The sequence below is a fragment of the Canis aureus genome, chromosome 12 (assembly GCF_053574225.1).
Source record: "Canis aureus isolate CA01 chromosome 12, VMU_Caureus_v.1.0, whole genome shotgun sequence".
In the NCBI taxonomy this organism is placed as follows: Eukaryota; Metazoa; Chordata; class Mammalia; order Carnivora; family Canidae; genus Canis; species Canis aureus.
This window is the reverse complement of record NC_135622.1, coordinates 60690428-60715705: the sequence shown is the minus strand read 5'-3', so window position 1 is coordinate 60715705 and position 25278 is coordinate 60690428. Positions and strand designations below refer to the sequence as shown.

Here is a 25278-nt window from a genome sequence, read left to right as displayed (position 1 = left end):
TAAGACTTACGGGCAGCCCGGTTGGCTCAGTGGTTTAGCACCGCCTTCAGCCCAGGGCCTGATCCTGGAGACCTGGGATCAAGTCCCACATCGGGCTCCCTGCATGGAGCCTGCTTCTTCCTCTGCCCCATCCTGCATTTCTCTCTCTCTCTCTCTCTCTCTCTCTCTCTCCATGTCTCTCACAAGTAAATAAATAAAATCTTAAAAAAAAAAAAACAAGATTTACCCCACTGCAATTAAATAAGAATTCCAACTTTCAATGTAGGTTCATGACTGCAATAGCTGGTTTGCTATGCCTGTGGCAAATAGTTATGAGGCGCTTTACAGTTTACAAAGGAATTTGAAGCCCTTAGAGGAAGAGAAGGTGTTCTGAGATTTCACAAGGGTGAGTTAAAATTTGTGATTGATGCTCTGGGGAAGAGAGACTTGGACCACACTGTAAAATAAAAAAATATATATTATTATTATAATAATAAGTCAAGATATTTTTTGTTATTCCTAAATTCTTAAGTGGATTATCCCAGATGTGTCACAGTGATTTCTTTGAATAAAGGAAATATTTCTTTTAAAAGGGAGGATTTACCTCAGACCTCAGAAAATATATTCCTTAACCCCAGGAGTCCATATGTTGCCTTTAAATTCATGGTTGTATGAAACCAAGCCCTATTACAGGCAAGTGTCTCCCCATGAGAAATTACCATCACAAGAAGGAACTTTTATCTTTTTTACTTGCAAAACTTTCATTAGAGTTATCACTAAAATGAAAAGATATACATTTTAACTCCCATGAAAGCTGGTGTTTCTCAAGTGTGCATCTACAGGTTCCAGAAGGTCAAAACTCCTTAATTTGAGAATCCCTGTTCAAAAGTGTGGGTGCCAACTCATAGTGCCCACAAGAGCAACACAGGTAGAGACTCTAAAAATCAGAGCCCCTAGAGTTATAGGGATAACCCTCGTGGGCCCCAGGAGGGGCCGCAGAAACAGGATGACCCAGGCAGTTCATACCCTTGGTGGGTGTGACTTCCTGACCCTAGTCCTCCATCACCCATGCCTGCCAAATTGTCTGCTAACAACTAGGAAGAGAGAGAGGGAGGACAGGGTGGGAGGAAGAGTTTGGCATCACCAGTAAATCAGTGATACATAAAAGTGTGTGGGAGTGGGTAAATTACTTAGCTACAAAAATTGAGTTACTAAGAGGACCCAGAATCACAAGGAACAGGTCAAAAGACATGTGGGGAGCACTGCTTCATGGAAGAAGCATGTTGGGCAAAAGATTTTATTTCTAGAATTCCCCTCTCTTTGTAAGATAAGTAGGTGGATGTGATATCTGTGAATATGCATTTAACCTGTATCTCTCTACAATAACTCATATCTGGTTATTGTTCCATAGTTTAAAAAGAAGCAATTTTACATTTATTCTTTTTTCATCCTCATGACAACTGGTGATTATAATCTGTTTTTAATAAAGAAGGCAAGCAAGCAAAAAAAAAAAATAAAAAATAAAAAATAAATAAATAAAAAATAAAGAAGGCAAGCTTCAAGAAGTTAAATCCCAAAGCTAAGAAGTGATGGGCTGTGTGATATCTGAAGTCTCTGGCACCATAGCTTACCCATTTCCTTTGCAGAGCAGGGTCTAGGGCTCTAAGGCTGTGTAGGACCTGGGCCTTGTGAAGTGGGAATGGAGGGGAACAGAGCCTTGAATCTCTTGACCCTATCCTGTAAATCTGCCTGGTTTCCTGGTTCTTGTTGCCATTCTGGTCTGGACCATCCTGCCTGTTGCCCCAAGTATCTTTAGGCCAAAGGATTTATTCCAAACAAGGTGGATAGCTCAGATGCCTTTTCATACCTCTATCTATTCATTCAGTACCCCGCCACCTCCTCCCCATTCTAATCTCTGTCTACTGTTACCTAGTTCCCCAGGTTGCTAGCCTTGACCGAGCCAGCTGCAGAAATGTGAGCACAGTGCAGCAGAATGGGGATCCTATTTCAGAGATAGCCAGCTCATTTCTCCACAGCGAGATTTCATTAGGATAGGGAAGAGTCTGCCTGCAAGTGATGCCGCTCACATGGAACCATCTCTCAATACCCCACAGCTGGTGATTATATAAACCTATTGAGGGGTAAGCTTCTGATCACATGAATATAGATTAGAGTAACAGGTACAGCAAAATCTGAGTCCTATCTAAACTGCATGTAAAATCCCATTGGAGTAATCGTTATTAAGGATTCTTATTTTCAACATATTTTTTAGAGTACATTAAACCAAATCAGACTTGCAATGCTATAACAAACATAGATTTCTAAGAATTTAGTTCCTACAACTTTGAACTTAAAAAAAAGAAAGGAAAAAAAAAAAGATTTGATGAGCCCAGAGTGGACACATATTTACTCCAACTAAAGCCACAGTGAGGGATCCCTGGGTGGCGCAGCGGTTTGGCGCCTGCCTTTGGCCCAGGGCGTGATCCTGGAGACCCGGGATCGAATCCCACGTCGGGCTCCCGGCATGGAGCCTGCTTCTCCCTCTGCCTGTGTCTCTGCCCCTCTCTCTCTCTCTCTGTGTGACTATCATAAATAAATAAAAATTAAAAAAAAAAAAAGCCACAGTGAGGTGACAAAATCTGTTTTTTGTTTAAACTAATGTCCTACAAAATAACAGTAATAAACATCCAAGCACTGGGTGCAATGTTTAATAATTCCCTGAGAATCTTCTCCCCAACATGCTGGCAAGAAATATATATACTCTTTTGAAGAAGCTGGAAATGCATTCAACTCTCTGTGCTATTAAGTCATTGCTTAATGAGGAGTGCAACTATTATACACCTTGCATCTCTACCATTTCAGCCCCCTAGAAACCACAGTCACAAAAAAATCTCACAGTACGACTCTAGAGTGACAGGAACAACCACAAGGAATAGCAACGTCTCTAATTCTGGTGCCAAAATCCCATGGCTAGGGAGAGTGGCCTTACAATATACACAATCACTGTCCCTTGACAGAAGTGGTCCAGTTCCTTTTCAACTCTGCATATGAGGGTAAGGAAAACAGTTGGGAAAGGCATGAACAGTGAAGGCTCTGTTCCACAGCATATTGTTTCTGACATGACCTTTTCAGAGAAAAATCATTATGTTATGTATTCCACACATCACGTGTTTCATCATCCTATGATTGTAAAGCATGGCAGTAACCCTTTCTTCATCCTGAAATGATCATGACCTGACTAACTGTTGGAAATGTTCCAGGGAAATGCAAATTTTAAATATCCCCATGTAACCACTAGAATGACTGAAATTAACTTTATAAAAAGAAAGTAGAAGTTGAAAATGCCATGAAATTGTAAGGGTGTAGAGCAACTGGGATTTTTTTACACTGCTGATAGGATTGCAAAACGGTAGAACCACTTTGGAAAATAGTTCGACAATTTCATATAAAATTTCATAAATACTTCCTTTATGATCTAACAACCCGAAGAAAAATAAAAACACATCCACACAGGACTTATATATGAATAATCATACCAGCTTTATTCATATTACAAAAAATTAGAAATAACTCATTCTCCAATGGTTGAACAGATAGATGAACTGCTGTCTATTCATATAATAAAATGCTACTTAGTAATAAAAAGGTGTACATTACTAATATGTCCACAACAACATGGTTAAATATCAGAAACATCACACTAAGCAAAAGAAAAATATATACATAATAGTTCATCTTGTATGACTTCAAATATGTGAAATTCCAAGAAAACCAAAATTAATATATAGTAACAAAAGCAGATCAATGATTGCCAGAGTAAAGGTAGAAAGGAGTTTGGCCACTGAAGACATAACATAACTTTCTGGAGTGAAGGGATATATTAATCATGGCAGTAGTTGTGCCTCCTCCTATAGCCTAAGCCTATGATGTCGCCTTTTCATTGGCTTCTAGGTTCTAGCCAAACAACTGAACAAAGATGATCCCCCATTCTTAGGAATATCTTCACACATCTCCATGGCGTAGAGTCCTACCTAACCATCCAGCAGCCCAAAAGAGGAAGTTCTTCCTCTCATCCTGCATTTCCTCTCCTATCCTCATCCTATCCTCTGTGCAAGAGTAGCTTCAAGATTAACATCCACCCTTGATAAGCCAGAGTGGGAAAATCAACCAATATATTTAAGAGAAAATGTACCAACATACTGCTTGCTGTACAATCTCACTAGTTTATAGCTCAAAGACTAGGCTGTTCAGTATTTACATAGATTCCATAGTTTTGTCCCCAAGTCATGTTTTTTTTCAGCACAGTGTAAAATAAAAGCAAGACAGCCACACTCCTCCAATAAACAAGCATTTTTAATAACACCCACACATTAAATGTGTGCTCAAGAATACATGCATACACATATACCTGCAATAATCTCAAAAAAAGCAGTAAATATTCTCACACAAAAAAATAAATAAATCTAGATTTCAGAGAAAAAATCTATCTCTTGCAGTAATTAACTCTTCTGTTAATATATCCAACTTTATATAGTTAGCAAAGCACAGGAAAAGAGGAAAAGAGTTTCAAGAGGGAGATGGGAAAGACACAAGGCAATAAATCCTGGGTGGAAAAATGCATTAAAAGTTAAAGCTGTGTAATTGAGATGGTCCATTGGCATCAATATGATCATGGTTACAAATGCAGGTTACCTTGTTGATCCAGAACAAAAAGCTATATAAGTGGAACTATATATATATTTCGATATATAATATCAATATAGAATTGTAAGTTGTTGTAAAGACTTCCTGAATCCATACACACTATGTGTACTGGCCTTCAGGAATAATTCTAGTTTGAGAATCATTGTTACAAGGACTCTTTTTTAATCATGAGAAAAGAAGATCTTTGTCTCAGTTCATTAAAATGGAGCAATTGGGCACTTCCAACTCTAGGAGTAACATAAACTACACAGTGGCCTTTTTCATACAGAGCTAGCATAGTCTAAGTTTAAAAGCTGGACATAAACCAGAATTTTAGAGACAGCCAGAGATATGCAGTATCTCAGACAGCACATCAGACTTCTTTTTCCCTTGCGGCAAAGTAAACAAGCCTAGGAATAAAACTGACGTCTGCTGCTCACCTACTAAATGCCAGGCATTTGTATACACATTACATATATTACCATATGCAATTTAATATATTCTGCAATTTAGCAACCAAGAGATAGCAACCAGCCACAAAAAGTGGTAATTTGAAATCATCCTACAGTATTACAGGAGATACAGATGGAACTTAAAATCTTCTGTGAAAACTCAATAGAAGATTCTCTATACTTCCCAAAAGATTTATTTCTGATGTAATATTTTTATTAATGCCCATTTTTTCTCACTGGACTCTAAGCCTCATTAGAATACTGGTCAAATCTAGATTTTGCTCACCACTTGGATCCCCAGTTACTAGCACATGGACTTTTGTGCAGCAAAGACTCAATAAATCATTGCTAAATAAATGAACAAAGAAATTGTTGTTGATTTTTTGCCATATTGGTTATATTCATAGGTGATTTTCTCAGTTTGAAGACAGATTGCTTAAATTCTTGTCTGTGGAAATAGAAAGCAGAATATTAACAATAACACTTGAGAACTGAGCTATGGAGTTATGAACAGGACTCAAAAATAATTTTCTCTGATAACAACTTCATCGGACAAATGTTAGACTCTGTAAAGCCTCCCTCTTGAAGACACAGGGCAAAACAAGATGTTCACAGGTGTCAAGTAACACTCTTAACCAAAAATTAAATGGAACAAAGCCTGACAGAGAGCCATTGTTGAATCTAAGTCCTGGTTACATAATCTTTCAGGAAAAGGAGTGTTTTTCAGATTAACTTGAATGCCAAAGATGGAACTATGAACATAATTATGGCGGATATTTTTGTTCACTAGTTTAGCAGAGTTAGCAATAAGCAATTGTCTCATTTAGAATGATTCAACTTTTGGAAGAGAAGAAGATAAATGGCTCACAGTATTGACAGAAAACATGATTCCCATTTCTTTTTCCACTTATGCTTTCCTACTCTCTTTGTGGTAAAGATCTAATTCCTATTTGAGTCTCAAGAATTATATGACTTGCGGTCTTGAGAGAACGATAAAGATAGATCACTACTGAATCATTTGGTGGATCCAACAGTGTAACTGATTTACCTGGAAAACAGCTGAATAGTAATAGAACCAGACCATAATAACAGATTTTTTCCAAAGATTTACTTATTTATTTTATGAGGGGAGGAGCAGAGGGAAAGAATCTTCAAGCAGACTCTCCCCACTGAGCACAGAGCCTCACATGGGGTGCAGTACCACAATCCATGAGATCATGACCTGAGTCAAAACCAAGAGTCAGACCCTTAACTGACTGAGCCACCCAAGAGCCCCTATAATACTAAATTTTGATTAACATTATTGAATGTTTTTATGGACCAACCACTGTTCTAGATGCTGAAGAAAAATCAGTGAACCCAACAAGGTAAAACAAAAACAGTGTTCATGGATCCTGTCTCCTAAAAATAGATCACACATGCTCACTGCAGCTCTACTTTCAGGCTCCATATAAATGCTAAGAAAAGGGGAGAGAAAAAATGTCCTTGGTAATTTCCAAAAATAGAGAATAGGGAACTGAATTCTCCATTTGCTTCTTATTACCCTGCATCTCAAAGCCATTTATTTAATCATCTATGGACACCTTTAAACACATAGCTATTTCTTACACTTTGAACTAGAAATTGGACAAGAAATAAAAAATAGTCTCATTGAAAAAAAGGATTGGAATCTACTGCTTATAATCTGGAAACCAAAGGCTATTTTTTAATGATGTGAGTTCAGTTGCTTAATCAAATGGTTCATTCTTAATTCTCACATTTTATTGACCTAAAAGCAACATTTGAAATAGTGGATCACATCCTCCCCCTGATATGTTTTCCTCACTTGCTTCTCAGAACATCTCACTGTCTTTGTTTTCCTGGCATCCCCATGACATTCCTTCTTAGTATCTTTGATGAGTCCTTCTCTTATTTTGGAACCCTTTAAAATGGCAATACCCCAAGGCTTGGTCCTAAATATTCTTTTATTCTGTTCCACCTAACTCTGTTAGGAATTTGCTACAATCCTATGGCTTTAAACACCAGCCATAGAGGTTTGACAAAGTAGCTGGTATCAGATTTGTGCCCACTATAAACAGTAAAAAATATTTAAACAAGCTGTATCAAACAACTGTTTGTAACCATTGGATAGTTACTAATATTGGGCTATAGTTCTTGAGAGAGGGGAATTAAGTGAGACAAGCCCCATTTTGTATCTTTTTTCTCCATGGAGCAATTTCCAAAACAATTCTGTAGGAAAAGAGAGTTCAAACAGAGAGCAGCAATCTGACAATGGAAACAGAGATTCAAGTTTGTAAGTAATAATGTATGAGATTTAGGGGTTAGAATAAAAGAGAGAAAAAAGTCACAAGGCAATATCCTAAAAAAGGTCCACATAAAATACCCCTCTAGTCTTTGGATATCTTCTACACCTCATTTATGCAGACCAAGATTCCAGAAGGCCTACATGGGAGCAGCTCTTGGGATGTTGAGTACTGAAGAGGGATTTTAAGATCATAAAATCTTCTCTTTGGAGAGAATTGGGAGTGTGACCCAGACAAACCTCAGCCTTTCCAAACAACAGAGATATTTAATTGTCACTAGAAAAAAGGCAACATCCAGGCAATAATCACCACATGCCAAGATTAAGAACGTGTTCTAAGATAAAGGGATTCATTCAGATATACCTACTCTAAGACAGACCCAAATGAAGATCACCCCAAAGTAGTTAGGTCAAAGTATTCTGCCACAGTTAATTGCCAGCCATTAAAAAACTTTATATACTTTTAGAACAAAATAACATAGTTCAGACTCTACAACACCTCATGCTAATGTCCAATATATAATGAAAAATAACAGCCATATTAAGAAAAAAGGAAAAGTGGCTGATAAAAGATTATATCAATAGACATGTACAAAGGTATGATCCCATAATTGGAATTAGCATACAAGCACTTTAGAAAAAAATCTTAAACATAATAGAGGAAAATATGGACAAAAATATTGAAGGATGTAATATTTTAATAGAGAGTATGAAACTATGAAAAATAATTCAATTAACATTCTAGATCTACAAAATGTGATTTCTGAAATTAAGAGCATGTTAGATTTAACAATGGATTGCATAGGGATGAATATGACATTAGTAAACTTGAAGACAGATCAATAGAGAATGTTTACACTAAAGTATACAGGGAAAAGAAATAGGAAAACAGAAAAAAATCACAATATGTGAGACAGAGCTGAAGTGACTAATGTATATAAAAATAGAGTTCTAGAATGAAAAGAGAGAGAAAATGGGACAAAAGCAACCAGTATTTGCAAAATTTATGACCAAGTATTTTCTAATTCCTTTGAAAGACATCAACATACATCTGGAGATATATTTACATATCAGTAGATTAGCTAGGTGATGATAGATGATAGATAGATGATAGATAGATTAGATAGATAGGTAGATAGATAGATAGATAGATAGATAGATGATAGATGTCATCACAGCCAAAGTGCTAAGACCAAAGATCTGCACAAAAATAAAATCTTTAAAACATCCACAAAAAGAAGACATAAAGGGGATCTCTGGGTAGCTCAGCAGTTTGGCACCTGCCTTTGGCCCAGGGTGCGGTCCTCGAGTCCAGGCATCCAGTCCGGCGTCGGGCTCCCGGCATAGAGCCTGCTTCTCCCTCTGCCTGTGTCTATGCCTCTCTCTCTCTCTCTATGTCTATCATGAATAAATAAATAAAATCTTTAAAAAAAAGAAGACATAAACAATTAGAGATAATTTTATAAAAGAAATTATGAAAGTATGGAGACATTGGAATGAGATATTTTAAGTGAGGAGAGAAGGAGTGGGGATGGTGTCAACCCAGAATTCTACAATAAGCCAGATTAATTTCAAAATTAAAGGCAAAATAAGCACTTTCTCATTGTGATGCTGTAAATCTTTCATATCTTGACCATATCAACATCAACATCCTGATGTGATATTACACTTACATTTTGTTAGACACACCATTTAGGGAAATTGATGAAATGTTCATGGATCTCTCTATGTTATGTCTTAAAACTGCATGTGAATCTACAAATATTTCAATATAAAAACTTTAAAGTTTCAGACAAACAAAAGCTGAAATATTTGATGCCAGCAAACCTAAGCAAAAATAAATTTTGAAGGAAGTTTTTAGGATTAATAAAAATGATTACATATGGGACCATGTAATGTAAAAAACAATATACAAGTCTAGAGAGATTAAACCTAACTATAACTATATAAGATATATAGGTTATATATATATATATAAGAACTATATAAGTAAACATAACTATAACTATATAAGATAACTATAAAAGATTATCCATTATTTTAAGCAACAATGATAACTGAGGTTTATGGAACTTATAGCACATGCAAAAGAAAAGTGTTTGAGAGTAATAGGAATATAACACCAAGGTAAGGTAAACTGGATGCATTTTGTAATTTAGACAACACTCATTGAAATAATTATATTAACAAGTTATTATAATAAAGCTAATAGAAGAGACACATTGATTAATAATAATTTAAAACCTGATGAATCCAAAATAAAATTACAGAAGAGGAACATAGAAAGAATAGAAATGAAACAAATAGAAAGCAAATAGCAAGGTGTTAGATTTAAATTCAACCATATCAGAAGTTGCAATTAATATAAATGAATTATATACTCCAAATAAAGGAAAAGATATACATAATTGATTGAAAAGCAAAACAAAATAATTCTGCTTGCAAAAAGTATGGCCTTCCCCCAGGCCAGCAGTGTGACATGATGGAAGTTCCACTGTGGGTGAGTATGGGATGCCCTCTTTTCCATGGCTCCCAATCAAAGGATACAGTATGTCCCTAGGAGGGACTCATGATCAGCATTTCTATTCCCTCCACCCCCACTCAACTCCATGTTATTATGACTGAATTCCACGTGAATGGAACAAGGAGGTTGGGGACTCCCTTTCTCCACCTTACCCCTTTGGACAGGGGCTCTACCCCAGGTGCAAAAAGATGTGATCTCAAATGCCATTGCTTCAGGCCTGTAAAGGTCCCACATCTGAGAGGGAAGTCAGTAAGATCAGAGACTACTGCCTCCATCCAGACACCTGCTCATAAAGTTCGGGTGTCATTCCAAGAGAGAAGCAGGCCACTGTTCCAGTCCCCAACTCTGCAGTAGTTACTTAGAGATTTTGCTTAGAGGCAAAGCAGACAAACATAATAAGATTCAAAGTTCTCTCCAAAGAAATTGTCTCTATTCAGTGTGTGAAGAGATTCAAGCCTAAAGACTTTCTCAAAAATAATGAAGATATTGGTTGTAAGCAATAAGATGTTCATAACCCCACAAGAGAAAAAAGCTAAACCATAGGTCAGCTAGTTTACCAGGGAGAAGAAGACAAGGAGACAGCACTCTTGTGAACAAACTCCAAGTACCAGCCTCAAAAATAGCTCTTCAGAGATGTTCAGTTCAGTTTTAATCAGATTAGAATGCAGAGACATTTAGGCCCAAGGATATTGTTAAAAACAGTAACCAGTCAGCAATTAGTGGCACCAAAGAACTGGGTGTGATACCCAAAGTGGCAGACAGCTTAACAGAAAGAATTGGAAAAGACACGGTTAAAGAAAGTCCTGCAGAAACCACTGTCATCAAATGCATGTCCCAACGCAGAACCCAAAGTAGAGTGACACTGGACACTTTACACTATATGGGAAATAGACTTCACTGAAATAGTCTACAGAGGTCACTAGACAAATACACAAGCAAACAACATCCAGCCTGGTAGGGTAGGGAGTCAGGAGAACAGGAATCAGTATCCAGCATTGCTCAAATATATCATTGACGATGTCCACTTTTTAATAATAATTTTTAAATAAGGCATAAAAAGGGATAAGAAAATGTGATTCATACTGTCCCCTAAGAGGCCATGCTGTTGGATGGATCATTCAACTGACACTGAAATTATCCTAGCTGTAGAAGACCTGGAGCAGAGAGAAGATAAGCCTCACATCCTCATGGGACTCTTGCAATGTTCTAGACATTTTGATTTGCATGTTCTGACTTTGTATTTCTTATTTCATCTGATTTATTTCTTTTTATGAATGCAAAGTGTGTGTATGTGTGTGTGTATGAAACAATTTACCATATTAGAGAGACTTGTCCAATACTCTTTACCTTTTCCCTTATCATTGGGTATTTTTAACAATGTGCCCCAATTTTGCATCCTGATTTTAATGTTATTTGATTTTCTAAAGGCCATTATTCAAGGTCTTTATCCTGACTTTGTGCTTCCATCCATTTCATTCACTCTACGTCCAACACTTTATTAACCTATCACACATGCCATATTGTTCAAACAGAAAATTGAGATTTATTGCATGACAAGTATGAATTAGGTTAGGAGGATTATAGAGTATTGGAAATGAAGATTATCCTATAAAGTCTGAAACATAGATTCACCACAGGTATTAAAATAATCATAAATTTATCTTTGGTAACCATTCTTTATTCACAACATTCACTTTCATAATTACTTGATAATATGTCATGCCCATTTGCATTCGAGGGCACCAAGCTCAGCATGTTAAGTGACCTCCCCAAGCTATACATCTTGTTGTGATTAAGGTTGCTATTCATTTTGTCTGTTTTAAAATCCCTCGCTCTTCTCAAACTGCCAATCTCGTAACAAACCTTTGCTTGGAAAACCATTTCTGGTTTCTTCATGATTACTGATCCCTTTCCTTAAAGACGTCAGTATTTGTAGGACAACAGTGCTGCCAGCCTCTGATAAGCCTCTATGCTCAGTTCTCAATCATGGTCTCAGATGCCACATTCGTGTGATCCAGATCCTCATTTCCATTCCCTGATCTGCCTCTAATCTGCAATTCCAACAGATTGTAAATCCCAACTATTGTCTTGCTACTGGCATATCTAGCCCCTCCATGGGGCTTAATGAATTATGATAATGGCTAACATATGACAGAGCAACTTAAAAAAAAAAGGATTACATTTAAATATTTACCATATAATGCCAACATCCTGAGTATATCAAATACCTCTTAGACATAAGAAACTGTGTTTGGCAGTATCAGTGAACACGGTATTCTAAAAATCTAACAGCTGGGATGAATATGTTTAACATCAATGTTACAATGCAGAGGGCTATTATAACACATCAATGAGAGATTCTGAGAGGCCAAAAAAAGTAATAGAACTATTACAGATTTTTTTGTTAATGGAAATGACATTGAGAATTATCTGCTTTAATACTTTCTTATTAAAGTTTGGGAAATTATGCCCCAAAGAGGTGCAAGGAGCCATCAAGTAATTAATGACAAAGAATTGGGGAAAAATATTCTTATTTGTGATCCCTCAACTCCTCACATTCCCCTGTTGTTCCATCATCCACACATTTTATCTGGGATATAAGGAGGACATGATGCTCCTCAATTGCTTAAAAACCTGTGATGACAACCTATTTTCCAGGGAAAAAATTCAGACTCTTTAGTGTAATTACTGAAGTCCTACACAGCCTACCTCAATCCACCTTGCAATCGCCAACTGGTCTCCAACCACAGTTTGTGGGGGCCCCAGCTAAGCTGTGATTTCCTAAACTCTGGTGCTTCTTCTTTTCCTCTGTCCAAAACTCTGTTGTGTGCTGTCTGCCTTCCCATCTAGTTGCTAATGGTAGGAAAGCAAGAATCAAATCTTAAAGACATCGTTACTCCCTCCTAAAGTTAGCAGAGCTCCTGGAAAATAATAGATGTTCAAATAGTAGGAAGTGTAAAAGCAGTTTTCAGATTAAGGAAAGAAACTGGAACAAAACAATTAATGTTCTGTCAACCTCACACATTTTCCCATTTCTCCACCCCAATTTCCATTCAGAGTAGGTCCCAGGGTCACCAAATGCAAAGGGCTTGCCACTTGTGGTGAGTTGGCCAATAGATCAGCCCAAGTCCTTTTGGTTTGAGCAAATAATTTTTATTACTTGCAACAAGTAAGGGAGATTGCTCTCAAAGCATGATCTCCCTGTGGGGTTAGTACAGGAAGATTTTATTCATATATTAGAGGGCAGGGAGCTCACATATACATTAAGGAACTCATACATATTCTATGACTTAGGCCTGCATTCCCACCATGTCAACATGATAGTGCATGCATCACAGGTTCAAAAAATAGAGGGAAACCTTGTCCATAGTGGGAGATCTTAGCACTGTAATGAGCTAAAGGTAACTTTTGGACAACTCGGGGGTACTTCTGCACAGGTCCTTGGCTCCAAACCTACTCAAACTGGCTCAAATAAGGAGCTATCAGACCAAACACTTAATGAGGGGCTATTAGGTGAAACATCTAGCTGGGTGTCTCTTTGGTGGGAACTGCTGATACTGCAAAACAAAATACATTCCTTCCCTGCTTTTGTCACATTCCCTCATCCCTTCAGCTAATAGCTTTCAGCCCCCTGATTTGAGTAATTTCTCATTGCATCATAGCAAACCCCAGGTAGAAGTGTCCTACCTCTTTTCGTTTCCTTTGACTGAACAAGATGAAATATGGACAGAATTGAGTAAAGTCTAACTTGCAAACAGAGTCAGGCAGCACCAAGACAGAGAAGCCAAATACTACTGCCAGGCAGATGCCACCAACTGTCTCTGACCCTGCTGAGAGGTCTCCAATCCTAGATTTTTTTTCTAGGGTAATAACAAGTCCAATGATTGCATTAGCTTGGAAAATAATACTTAGTTTGCTATTGCCTATAAGGAGTAAAATTGGACTAATGTGCATCTTATTTTATAGTTTATGATTTCTCATGTGTGATCTTATTTTAATTTGTATAACAAATGTGGAAACTGAAGTACAGTTAGTTTAACATATTCCAAAAACTGGGTAACTCCTAAGCAAGAAAAATAATCGTAAAAGTTTTTAGAGCACTCTACTTTGAGAACAACAGTGGAGGAGGTCATTGGTCCCCTCTCCAAGGAAACTGGTGAAAATTATTTATTAACAATAATAACAATGTCTGGCAATGGTTCTAAAGGCATATATCAAATGAAGAAATATTTGTTAGAAAAATGTACTAAAACTTAGGAAGAACAGCAGGAGTCTGTGAATCAATACCCTGCCCCATCCCTCCACCTGCACAGCTCAGTGGGATTAAAAACTTCCCTCAGACCATTGCAACCAAGAACACAGGGCTGTTATCCCAAGAGGGGCAGGACACAAGCATTTCTCATCCTGCCTCCACCACTGACTGCTGAGACTACCTTCCAAGCAAGTGAAGCTAAGAGATACCAACTCTATTTTTCCTTCCAGCCCCCAATGTTGGACTTACACTCCTCCTCAGGTGTGGTGCCACTGAGAACCCTGGAGGCCTGATCAGGCTTACCCTGGCTCACAGAGTGATGACATGATGATGGAAGCAAGCCAAGAAGATCTATCTACACCAAGTGCTCAGCTTCCAGAGTGGATCACTGAAAGAGAATCTTGCCACTGCCTTCCACACACACAGCTCCAGAGCCCAGGCTTAGAGACCTCATCTTGAGGAAGATGGGGCACACAGCCATAGAACAAAGAACTCTAAATCTTTTCCCAAAAGAACTGAGAGAGTGTGGAAAATTCTAGTGTGAGTGCTCCCAAAAACAATGGAGATGGTAATGAAAGACCATTAAGGGGAGACCAATAGATACATCACATAGAAGCTAAACCCCATAGGATGGCTAGTCTTGTGGAAAGAACAGGATAAGAGACAGCTCAGAGGATTACTCCTTGGGACTTTGGTAACTATCCCTTAAAAGGAGTCCACATCTAACTGAGTTGTTTTGTGGAGCATATGCCTCAGGACTTTGTTGAAAACAACAGAGCATTCAGCCAGAGATTAGTGAAGCTTAGTAGCTTGGTATGGCCAGGAAATGAGATAGTCAAAGAGAGCCCTGCCCACACCACTGTCCTCCTAGGGTGACTGTGGGCATACCCAAACCCATACTCCTGAGGACCACTATCAGATTCTTCACACTATAGGAGGGAAATAAATTTCCTTAAAATAATACAGCTAATGATTAAAAGAATAAGCAAGACAAAAAGACAAATAACAATAATAAGCTCTGGAAGAGAGGACCAGTACCCAGAGTTGGTATAAGATACTGTCTCAAACATCCAGTTTCCAACACAACTCATAAGATATGAAAGAGAAAAAGAAAAATATTTCCTATGCACCAGAAAATTGAAAATTAAGAAAAACAAACCACCTGTGAGGATGGCCAAATATATGATTTAAGAAAGATTTTAAAGTAGCCATCATAAATATGTTCAAAAAACTACAATAACACTAAACTAAAGATGTAATGGTAGGTAGAAAGACAACACCACATCATAAAGAGTATCAAATTATTTTTTGAAAGAACCAAATGAGAATTCTGGAATTGAATAATACAGAAACTATATTAAAAAAATAAAATCTTAGAGGGCTCTGTTGAGCCCTCTAAGAGTAGAGGATTTGAGCTGGCAGGAGAAAGCATTAGAAAAACTGAAAAAAGGATCATTTGATATCATGCAGTCCAAATAACAGAATGAAAAAAGAATGAAGAAAAACAAGCATCCTCAGAAAAATGTGGGAAATTAAATGCACCAAACATGCAATGTATTTCCCAGAAGCGGAGGAGTGAAGGAGCAGAAAAATATTCAAAGAAATAATGACAGAAAACTTTCCAAATTTACTGAAAACATTCACTAACCACACAGCAAGCTACACAAGCTCCAAGTAGAATAAATGCAATGAGACCCACAAGGCAAATCAGAGTAAAAATTCTGAAAGCCAAAAACAAGGAGAAATGTTCAAATGACCAAAGAAAAAATGACTTATCACTTACAAGTGAACCCAAATAAGATAACAGCCGATTTATCAGAGGCAGTGGAGGCTAGAATGCAGTAGGGCAACACCTTCCAAGTGTTCAACAATAAACATATCAATCAAGAATTCCATATCCAGTAAAACTACCTTATAAAAATGGAGGTGCAATAAAGACACTCTGAGATCACCAAAAACAGGAAATTTGTCCCTAACAGAGCTTCTTCCAAAAGAAATAATAATAGCAGTTCTTCAGGCAGAAAAAAAAAAAAAGGATCCCAGACATTAATTTGAACCCACCTGATAGAACAAAGAGTACTTAAAAAGGTAATGATATGATTATTTTAAAAAAGCATAAATGCATATTGCTTCTGCCTTCTTCTCTTACTGATATAAAAAGCAGTTATATAAAACATAGAATATAACGTACTGTTTGGCCTAAAACACAGAAATATATTTTCCAATAATGACACAAAGGATATGGATGGGAATAGAATTCTACTGGATTAAAGAAATGATCTCAGTTGGTAAGTCGGATCCACAGAACAAAGGAAGGGATCCAGGAAAAAAATCATGAGGTTAATATAACAAAAGCCGCAAGTGTACACCCACTCTCTTTTCCTTTCTCAGTTTATTAAAAAAAAAAAAAAAAGACTGCATAGAGTAAAACTTAGAGCAATGTAGTATTGAGTTTGTAATATCTTTAGATGGGACACATTTATAACAAAGGACGTCACTCCAAGAGGGGAAGTAGAATAGAAGCATACAGGTGCGATGTTTCTAGAGTTCTTGGAATTGGTGTCATATATATCTGAAGGTGTGTCTGAAAAGTTAATTTGTCTGCGGTAAGAACCTAGGGAAAAGACTCAAACATACAGTGAAAAAAATTACAGAAATTAAACTGCCGCATTTTAAAATATGCTCTTGATGCAAAAAAAAAAAAAAAAAGTAGAGGAGAAAGAGAAACAAGTCATGATGTGTGGAAAACCGAACGTAATCTTTCAGACATAAATACAGCTATGTCAATAATAACATTAAATATGAACAGATTAGACAGGCCAAGCCAAGGCAGAAATCTGCAGATACAATTTTTAAGAAAGCAAGATCCATACATACACTGTCTATGAAAGACACACGTTCAATTCAAAGATACCAACAGGTTGGAAGCAAAAGGATCAAGAAAGATACATCAGGCAGACAGAAACCATGAAAAAGCTAGACTAGTTATACTATTATCAGACAGCATTTTTAAAACAAACCAAAAAATTGTTTTTAGAAATAAAGGTGAATATTGTATAATGATAGAAGGGCCAATACATCAGAGGTATATGACAGTTATAATCATACCATCTAACATCAGAGCACCAAAATGCATAGAGAACAAATGGACAGAAATGAAGGGATAAATAGACAATTCAAAGAAAACAGCTGGAGACGTCAGCTTCTCACTTTCACTAATGGATAGAACAATAGGAGAGAAGATCCACAAGGTCATAAAAAGCTTCATCAACCCTCTAATTTAGTTCCACCCAGCAGACGTCTGTAAATGATTCCACCGAATGTCAGCAGAGTACAGACTCCCCCTGAGTGCACGGGGAGTCCCGTCCAGTATAGACCACATGCTAGTCCATAAAACAAAGCTTGGTCAGTTAAAAACACTAGAAATAATTCACATGACCCCTGCAGCAAAACCCAGTTAGCAGATTGTGAGCGCCCAGAACTGCTGAGTCCCGGTGAAGGTTGGTTTGTTTCCATGGGATGTGGAGTTTGTCCTGTTGACTAGTTATTCTAAGCCATTGTCTTTGAAGTTGGGGGTTGGGATACTGAGGGGAGGGAGTCATAAGCTGGAAGGCAGACAGAAAGCCACCCTGGTCTCTACCAGCAGCTGTCACCCAGGACTTCCCTTCCATCCACCTGGGCGCTCTGGAGGCTGTACCGAAGTCAGGTCAGTTCATATCTACAAAAAACTGGACGTGAAAAAGGCTTAAATTTACTCAAGAAAAATGAAACTAATGATTAGCAAAAGGCACATGCCTATGGTCAATGAAAACCGAAAAAACCTACTATGAGACTAAAACAAGATCTGGAGATTTTCTTTTTGAAGAACCACCATGCCACAAGGAACTTGAGAGACAGCCTGTCCAAAATTTCCTGGCCGGGTGAGGTCGCTTCCTTACAAATACTCTTTAAAAAAATAAAAATACATGTGTACACATATATGTAGTTTATTTTAAAACCATGATATTTCTTTTTTTATTACTTTTTTTACTATCTCCTTCTAAAGGTCACTATATATTTACACTTCGGTCTGGCTTCGGCTTCAGTTTAGCATAACGTGATATTTGGTCCTCGTGGAGCCCAAGTCACTGCGCACAAAACAGTGGAGCAGAAATGCCATGAATTGCATATTCAGGGAGAACAGGCAGCAGTACTAAGTAGAGAGTTTGGGGTTTCCTGCTAACCTAGAAATCTAATTTTTAGTCACTCCTCAGTTAGGAAGTCCCTTTCAAGCCCCGATGGGAAGGCACGAAATTTACCCCTTCTCATAGGAAGACCCCCGAGTCCCAAACGAAGAGCAGGTATTTGTGGAAGCAGACAAGTGGTTAAGCTGAGCTGGGAGAGAAAGTTGCTCACCAGAGGATAACGACTAAGCAGAGACGCATCTTGTGGGCTGGCATTTTGTCAGGAATTTCTATGTACAGAATCTACAGGGTGTTGCTGGATATACGTGTAATGCTGAAACGTATTCATGCGTAATTATTCTAACTAAAGGTGCCTGGTGAACTTAAACCCAAAGGGGATTTTGTTTGTTGTCATTTTTTTTATAAGGTTAAGTAAACTTCCTTCTAATTGCTTTCTACTATGCATGTGTGTGTTTTCATCTATACCAATAGACACAAAATACATCCATGAAGCAGAATTTTTTAAAGCGGAACACCCATCTTCACGCCCACCCCCCTGAGGCAGGTGGATCATTCTCTCCTGCTAAAAAGTCCCAGGATTGGACTCTATAGGAAGCTACTAGTTCCACCTATCTTCCAGTATTCTCTCTCTCTCTCTCTCTCTCTCTCTCTCTCGTTCTCTCTCTCTCTTTAATCAAATGCCAGAGAGCTTCTGGGGATAACGTTTAAAAATTGCAAGAAGGGCAAAGAATTTCCTGAGATGAAGAAGCTAGAGATCCTAATCCTTTCCTCTAAATTCAGGAATTATTAGAGCATTTCACATAAACTTGCTCAAATAAAGTCAGCAAACAATGAAGGACACCGGGGGTGAACTCACCCTAGGCTGAGCCTGCGTGGGCCCCTGGGGTCACCAGATTGGGTGGGGGAGCTGGTTCCAGACACGGCACAGGGCCAGTGACAAGGCCCACAGCCAGCCCTTCTTCACGCTGCTGTCCAGGGCGGCAAAGCCGAAGACAATGGGCTTCTGGGGGTAAGATCCAAGAGCAGCCCAGTGGGGGTTGAGACTGACTGTAGGAGGGACATGCTCCTCCCCAAGAAAACAAGAGCAGAAGGATGGGCACTGGACTCCATCTCCCAGCCTGCCCCAGGCACAGCTTCCTGCCCACCTGAGTCCCAGGTGGTGTGGCCCTGGGCTGCTGTCGCCCTTCCTGCAGGACAGGATGGGACACCTGCTGCTCAGCTTGCCTGAAGTGGAGAGTGAGACTGAAGCCAAGCCTCTGGCGGGAGGATCAGATTGCAGGGTTCTCAGCTGTCTTCTTGGCTTTCAATTTTCTCTTTGGGGCATTAGTACCCATGCCTGAATTTCTGCATTGAATGAGAACTTTTCCTTTTCCCAAGGAGGAGGGAAGTCAGAAGAAAGGTGGGCTCTATGTTTGCAGATTCCAGATGGAGTCATTTAATGCGAGGCTGAGAGAAGTTACCCTCTTTTGTACCCAAAACCACCAAATCGGAATATACAACAGGTGCCTGGAGCTTGTTATTCTGTAAGGTGAGTTCAGCTTCTCTTATCTAATCTTTTTATTGTGTTCCTAAATTTCAAATCCCACTATTCCGCAGTGAGAGACAGGTGCCTGGATTGTGTGGATCCTACATGGTTTGGGCTACAACCATCTGAGCTTCCTGGCTGTGAATTCACAGACTTCTTTCTTCCGTAGAAGCGTCATGCTATACTCACATTAGAAACACTCCACAAAAACAATACCAAACCTCAAATGGACTGTTAACAAAACAAAAAATAAATGAAAAAAAAATAATGCCAGGACAATGCTGCTTATTAAATAGGCCAATAAATGAGTGTTTTTTCTGAAGTCTGCATTTTAAGTATAAACAAACCTTCAAAATTCCCTTCTGAGATTCTTTCAACATATTAACACATCCTCTGGAAGCTTGAAGTTTTGTTTTTTGAAAAATTAGCCCAGAGAATTAGCACATTGTGCCTCAAAAGAATACCGCAAATACTGCAAGATGCTTTCTCCTAGGCATGAAAAGTTATTCTTAAAGGACTAAAATTTAAAACAGCAAAGGTAAGAGTGTGTTAAGCCCCCAAAGCATCATTGAATTCGATCATTCCTTTTCGTAAAGAGTTTACCTTACGTTCATGTCTGAGATCCATTTACAATGGAGAAGCACGAATTCTAAACTAAATAAAACCTGACGTTTCAAAAAGTAGCACTGTCATTTCTTAATTTATTATTATTATTTTTTTTAATTTTGAAGTTTACACACATCTTTTACAAATGAGATTAGGATGATTTTCAACATCTGGCTGAAAACTCATGCCGTGTGTGTAACAGGGAGAATGGAAAGCAGCACCCCCCCACGCCCCCACCCACTTCCCACCCTAACTAACAGGCTCTCTGGACAGATTTGAAGATTGATTCAAACTGATGGGCTTGCACTGAGTGTCCACCGGTACCAGGGACTGTGAGGGTAACTAAAATCTCCTTCCTGATGTCAAGTTGCTCATAACTATGAGGATGAGGCAAAATAGATGTAAAAATAAGGCATGAGGAAGTGGCCAAAATATAGGCAGTATGTGTCAGAAGCAGGAGCAAGAAAAATTCATTTGGGCAGAGGAGGGAGCGGTGGGGAGGAGTCGCTGGGAATAACAGAATAGCAAGAGTCAGGTGTAAAAAAAAAAAAAAAATCCTCCAAATCAGTGTGAATTCCACCCTGTGTGCAGGTGAAAGAAGGTGAGCCATGTATAGAGAAGGAACCACCGGCTGAAGCACGAAGTGCAAGTGTGAAGACAAGAGTCCGAAGGCCAGCGGCCCCAGGAAACTGGAAATCATGATAATCTGTCATTTCTCAGTTTTCAAATTCCAGCAACCTGATTTTCACAGAAAAACCAACTGTAAAGACCCTGAGACTTTAAATGAATTAAAATGTCTGGCTGAACCAGTCCACACGCTTCAGAAGTAATAGGACTGAATCTAAAACAGTGTTGTTTCCCTGTCCTGGGCTGCAAAAAGAGAGAAATAAGGAATCATGAGCATTTATTAAGAATATTAATGTAGGAGCCAGAAATAAATTTGCCAGTTGATTTCATTTTCCTGAACCTCATCATAACTGAGAATTGCACAAAGTTTCTGTTTATAGACTGTGCCTATTTGGTAGATTGGCTGTTGGTTAATTCTCTGTGGGAAAAAACATCATAATAATTCTCTGTGGAGATTTATTTCCTCCCTTGGGAAGATGGCGGCCACCTTGACCTGAGGTCTGGAGGCCAAAAGAGCCTCTTCAGTGAGGCAGAGATGCATGGACTCTCATACATGGAGGAACATGGGTGGGATGATTTTCTCTGCCATTCCAACTCCCCCTGCCCCTTTCCAGGCCATAAGTCAACTTTAATGGGGCATTTTTTTTTTAATTTTATTTATTTATGATAGTCACAGAGAGAGAGAGAGAGAGAGGCAGAGACACAGGCAGAGGGAGAAGCAGCCTCCATGCACCGGGAGCCCGACGTGGGATTCGATCCCAGGTCTCCAGGATCACGCCCTGGGCCAAAGGCAGATGCTCAACCACTGAGCCACCCAGGGATCCCCGGGGCATTTTTTTTAAACTGGGATTTTGGTGCCGTCACTGATATATTTATACCTTCTGTATTTTGACTGGATCTCTCATAATTTATGACAAAACAACATTCCCAAGGTTCTTACATTGAAGATGCAGTTTGTTGTACTTTCACATATACTGAAAGTGAAAAAAAAATGATTTTGTTTCATCAATTACCTACTGCAAATATTTATAAACTTCTAGAGTGTAGACATCGGAACCACCTGCAGGGCTTAATTAAAAAGTTTCTCCTTCCCTCCTACCACCCTCCTTTGCTGGGGAGGATTCCCATCAGATTTTTAAGGCTCCCAGGTGATTCTGATGATCAACAAAGCATGGGAAATACCAAATTAGAGTTCCCTAACCATAGAAGCATACCATTTAAATGCATTAGCATAATTACTTTAAGGATAATTCACGCTTTCATAATCATTAAATACAAGGATGACACCAGGTATATGTTATCCTGAAGAGTACCCGTCCTAGGGAAGACTGGGGTGTGTGAGACATGGGCCACACTCACTAAATGTAAACAAGACAAGTCTAAATCCTGGAAAGCAAGGCTTCGGTCCTTGCTTCTCCCAAAATGGACCTCAGGCCAGCAGCTCCTGCATCAACTGGGAGCTTGTTAGAAAGCCAGACCCACCCAGGTCTACGAATCAGAATCTGCAGAGTGGCAAATGACCAGAGGATTCCTACAGGTAGGGGATTTTAGGAAGCTTAGTCCTTTTTTCTCCATCTTGATGCCAATAAAAGCAACCAAGACAATCTTTAACATGGCGACTCCATGTTCCCATGCTACAATAACTACATTACACCCAAACATCCCTGTTTTGAAACCAATAGCTATTTCTGTCTTATACTATTTATGTTAAAGAAGAGAAGGCTTTGTTCTCACTTGAATTGGGGAGCCAGTGAATACTTCCTTCCACAAATTTGAAAATGAGGTTCAGTGTGTTGCCCATTAGTATCCACACTTGTGGTCAAGCATCACGTTGGGTGCATATGCTGGCAGGGGACAGACTTCTGGCTCTAACGCCTATGTGTGTATGAGCCAGCTCCTTCAAAGTCCTCTTGCACCCAGGCTTTGCTGGTGTTGAAAGCATGACAGGTTGCCTCTGATGAGCCTTCATTATCAGCACCATCTTCACTAATTTGAAGTCTCTTTCACTTCACCTGGGATGAAAAATTGTTTCACAATTTTTTTACAGATAAAAGAATAAAGCTAATAACATATTACCATGTCTCTAATATTAGGCCATTAATGACTTTTTTTAATTTAGAGAGACAAGAAAGAAAGAAGCATTTCATTTACAACCAAATTTTTCCAGTCTTATGATTTCTAATATTTATGATACTTTAAAAGTAAAAATTTACCATGATAGAATTTTATTGTCTTGAGTCATAAAATCCAAGGTCAGATGATGTATTTGGCCCCATAAAGCAGAATGTTTGATGTGTCAATGCAAATGCAGGTACATCTGTGAGAGTGCACAGTTTAGGTGGCATAGAGCAATGGATGTCACAGAAGCACCATAAGACATTGATCTTTATAGTTTTCTCCTACTAAATTTTTGTTAGAAGATTATTAATTCAGAGAAGAGGTCTTCCTTTTGTTTTTAAAGACTTTTATAATATTATCTGCTGTGTGGCCCTAGCATACTCGTCTCCACGTTAGATAATAAAGAACCCAAGAGATGCTCAAAACTGTCATTCATTTTAAAATATCATCACCTTATCATACCTACTTACGCTCATCAATGAGCTATAATTTACAGAGTATATTTACATATATCACCATATTTAAGCCTCCTAATATCCTCTGGGTCATTATTTCATTTTAATTTACAGATAAGGACATTGAAATAATCTTAATATTTCATGTGCACATATTGATTTGGAGGTCACTTTTCCTTGAATTACTGCTCTCGGGTCACTGAGGATTCAAAATCACCTCCAGTTCCAACACTGACTTGGGAGCACCCATTAAGCAAGTACTTGGGTGAAGAGGCACAGCAGAAGCCTAACTACCCAGTGAGCTTACAGTTTACTTATGAAAAATAATTTTTTAATTAAAACATTTACATAGCAAAATGCAGCACGTACAGAAACACAGTGAGTAATTCAGATAAGGAAGACTGCAAAAGGAAAAGAACTCTGAGATTGGAAATGGAGCTCTGACCTTCACCGCACTACTTATGGGTGTGGATGGGCCCTGCAGGTACTGACATGCCCCAGCAGGGGCAGGGGTTGGCCCAGAACATCACAACACAATCCCCCACACAAGTCTAAAATCCAGTGCTTGGGGTGAGCAACCTCCATGTTATGAGTGAGGACTGAGCTGGCTCCTACGATGATGAGGAGGACTTGGCACTGAAGTGAGCCAGGAGGAGAAGACACTTAGGAAGCATGTTGTGACTCTCCATGCAACAGAAATCTCAGCTCCGACCTCCTCTCAAGCATCCCACATCCCTGAGTTACAGCAACCCTCTCCAGCTCTCAGAGCCTAAAGTAGGGTCACTCCAGATACTAAGTGCTCTTGCTTCAAAACGCATGTACATCCTGCATGAATTTGCTCACCTCTGTTTGCCAGTGTGACAAGACTCAACACGTGCTGCCCAGGGCCCTGGAGGCCCATCTGAAAGCAGAACCAACCTGTTCCAGGATAGAGACAGTTTTGCTGTCCTGTTTCTGTTGCTGTTGTTGAATTCAGCTTTGCAATCCTCTCTGGATCAAATTCAGGGCCTCGTGCCTTGGAGATGTAAATAAATGATTGCTGGGCCTGAATCCTTTGCTAAGTGGAAGAAGGGCGAGGCAACACCCACTTTTCTTTTTTCTTCTTCAGGGCTGGGAGCAGAAGAGGCATCCCATAATAGGCAAGGGGGGATTATAGGTTGCTCCCTAGACTTGGGTTAAAAAGTGACCACCTGAAGGTCAAGTCTGCCCAAACCAGTAGGGGTTTGACCTGCACAGGGCAGGGCTCTGTACTTAGCAACAGGCCCCACCCATCCCTATTACACCTTGCTACTGAACCATATTTAGGTTACCAGCTTACCAGTTCTGCCCTGAAATCAGTTGAATTTGTAACCCCGGGTCCAGAAAGCAGTCAGATCCAAGAAGAGATTAGACCTAACAGCTGTCTGCTAACAGTGTGGATTGACAAGCAATGTCATCATTTGGGGGCTTTTAAAACACATTTAGTTAAGTCAATACACTGTGACTTCAAAAATAAATATCAGGTGGTTTCTCAGTGAGTCTCGCTATATGTAACTGCAAAGATATGAAAGTCTGGTTAGTAGACAGAGGAT

The 25278-nt window shown here is 38.9% G+C and overlaps 1 long non-coding RNA gene across 1 annotated transcript in view; it reads right to left on the bottom strand.

The window, feature by feature from the left end:
- Positions 1-24909, bottom strand: part of LOC144324730 (uncharacterized) — a 39444-nt gene extending 14535 nt beyond the window's left edge. Inside the window, exons 1-2 of the long non-coding RNA XR_013390159.1 lie at positions 24551-24909; positions 22869-23146 (exon numbers count right to left, since the gene is read on the bottom strand). This is a non-coding gene — a long non-coding RNA (uncharacterized LOC144324730). The remainder of the gene's footprint in view (positions 1-22868; positions 23147-24550) is intronic.
- Positions 24910-25278: the final 369 nt, after the last annotated feature.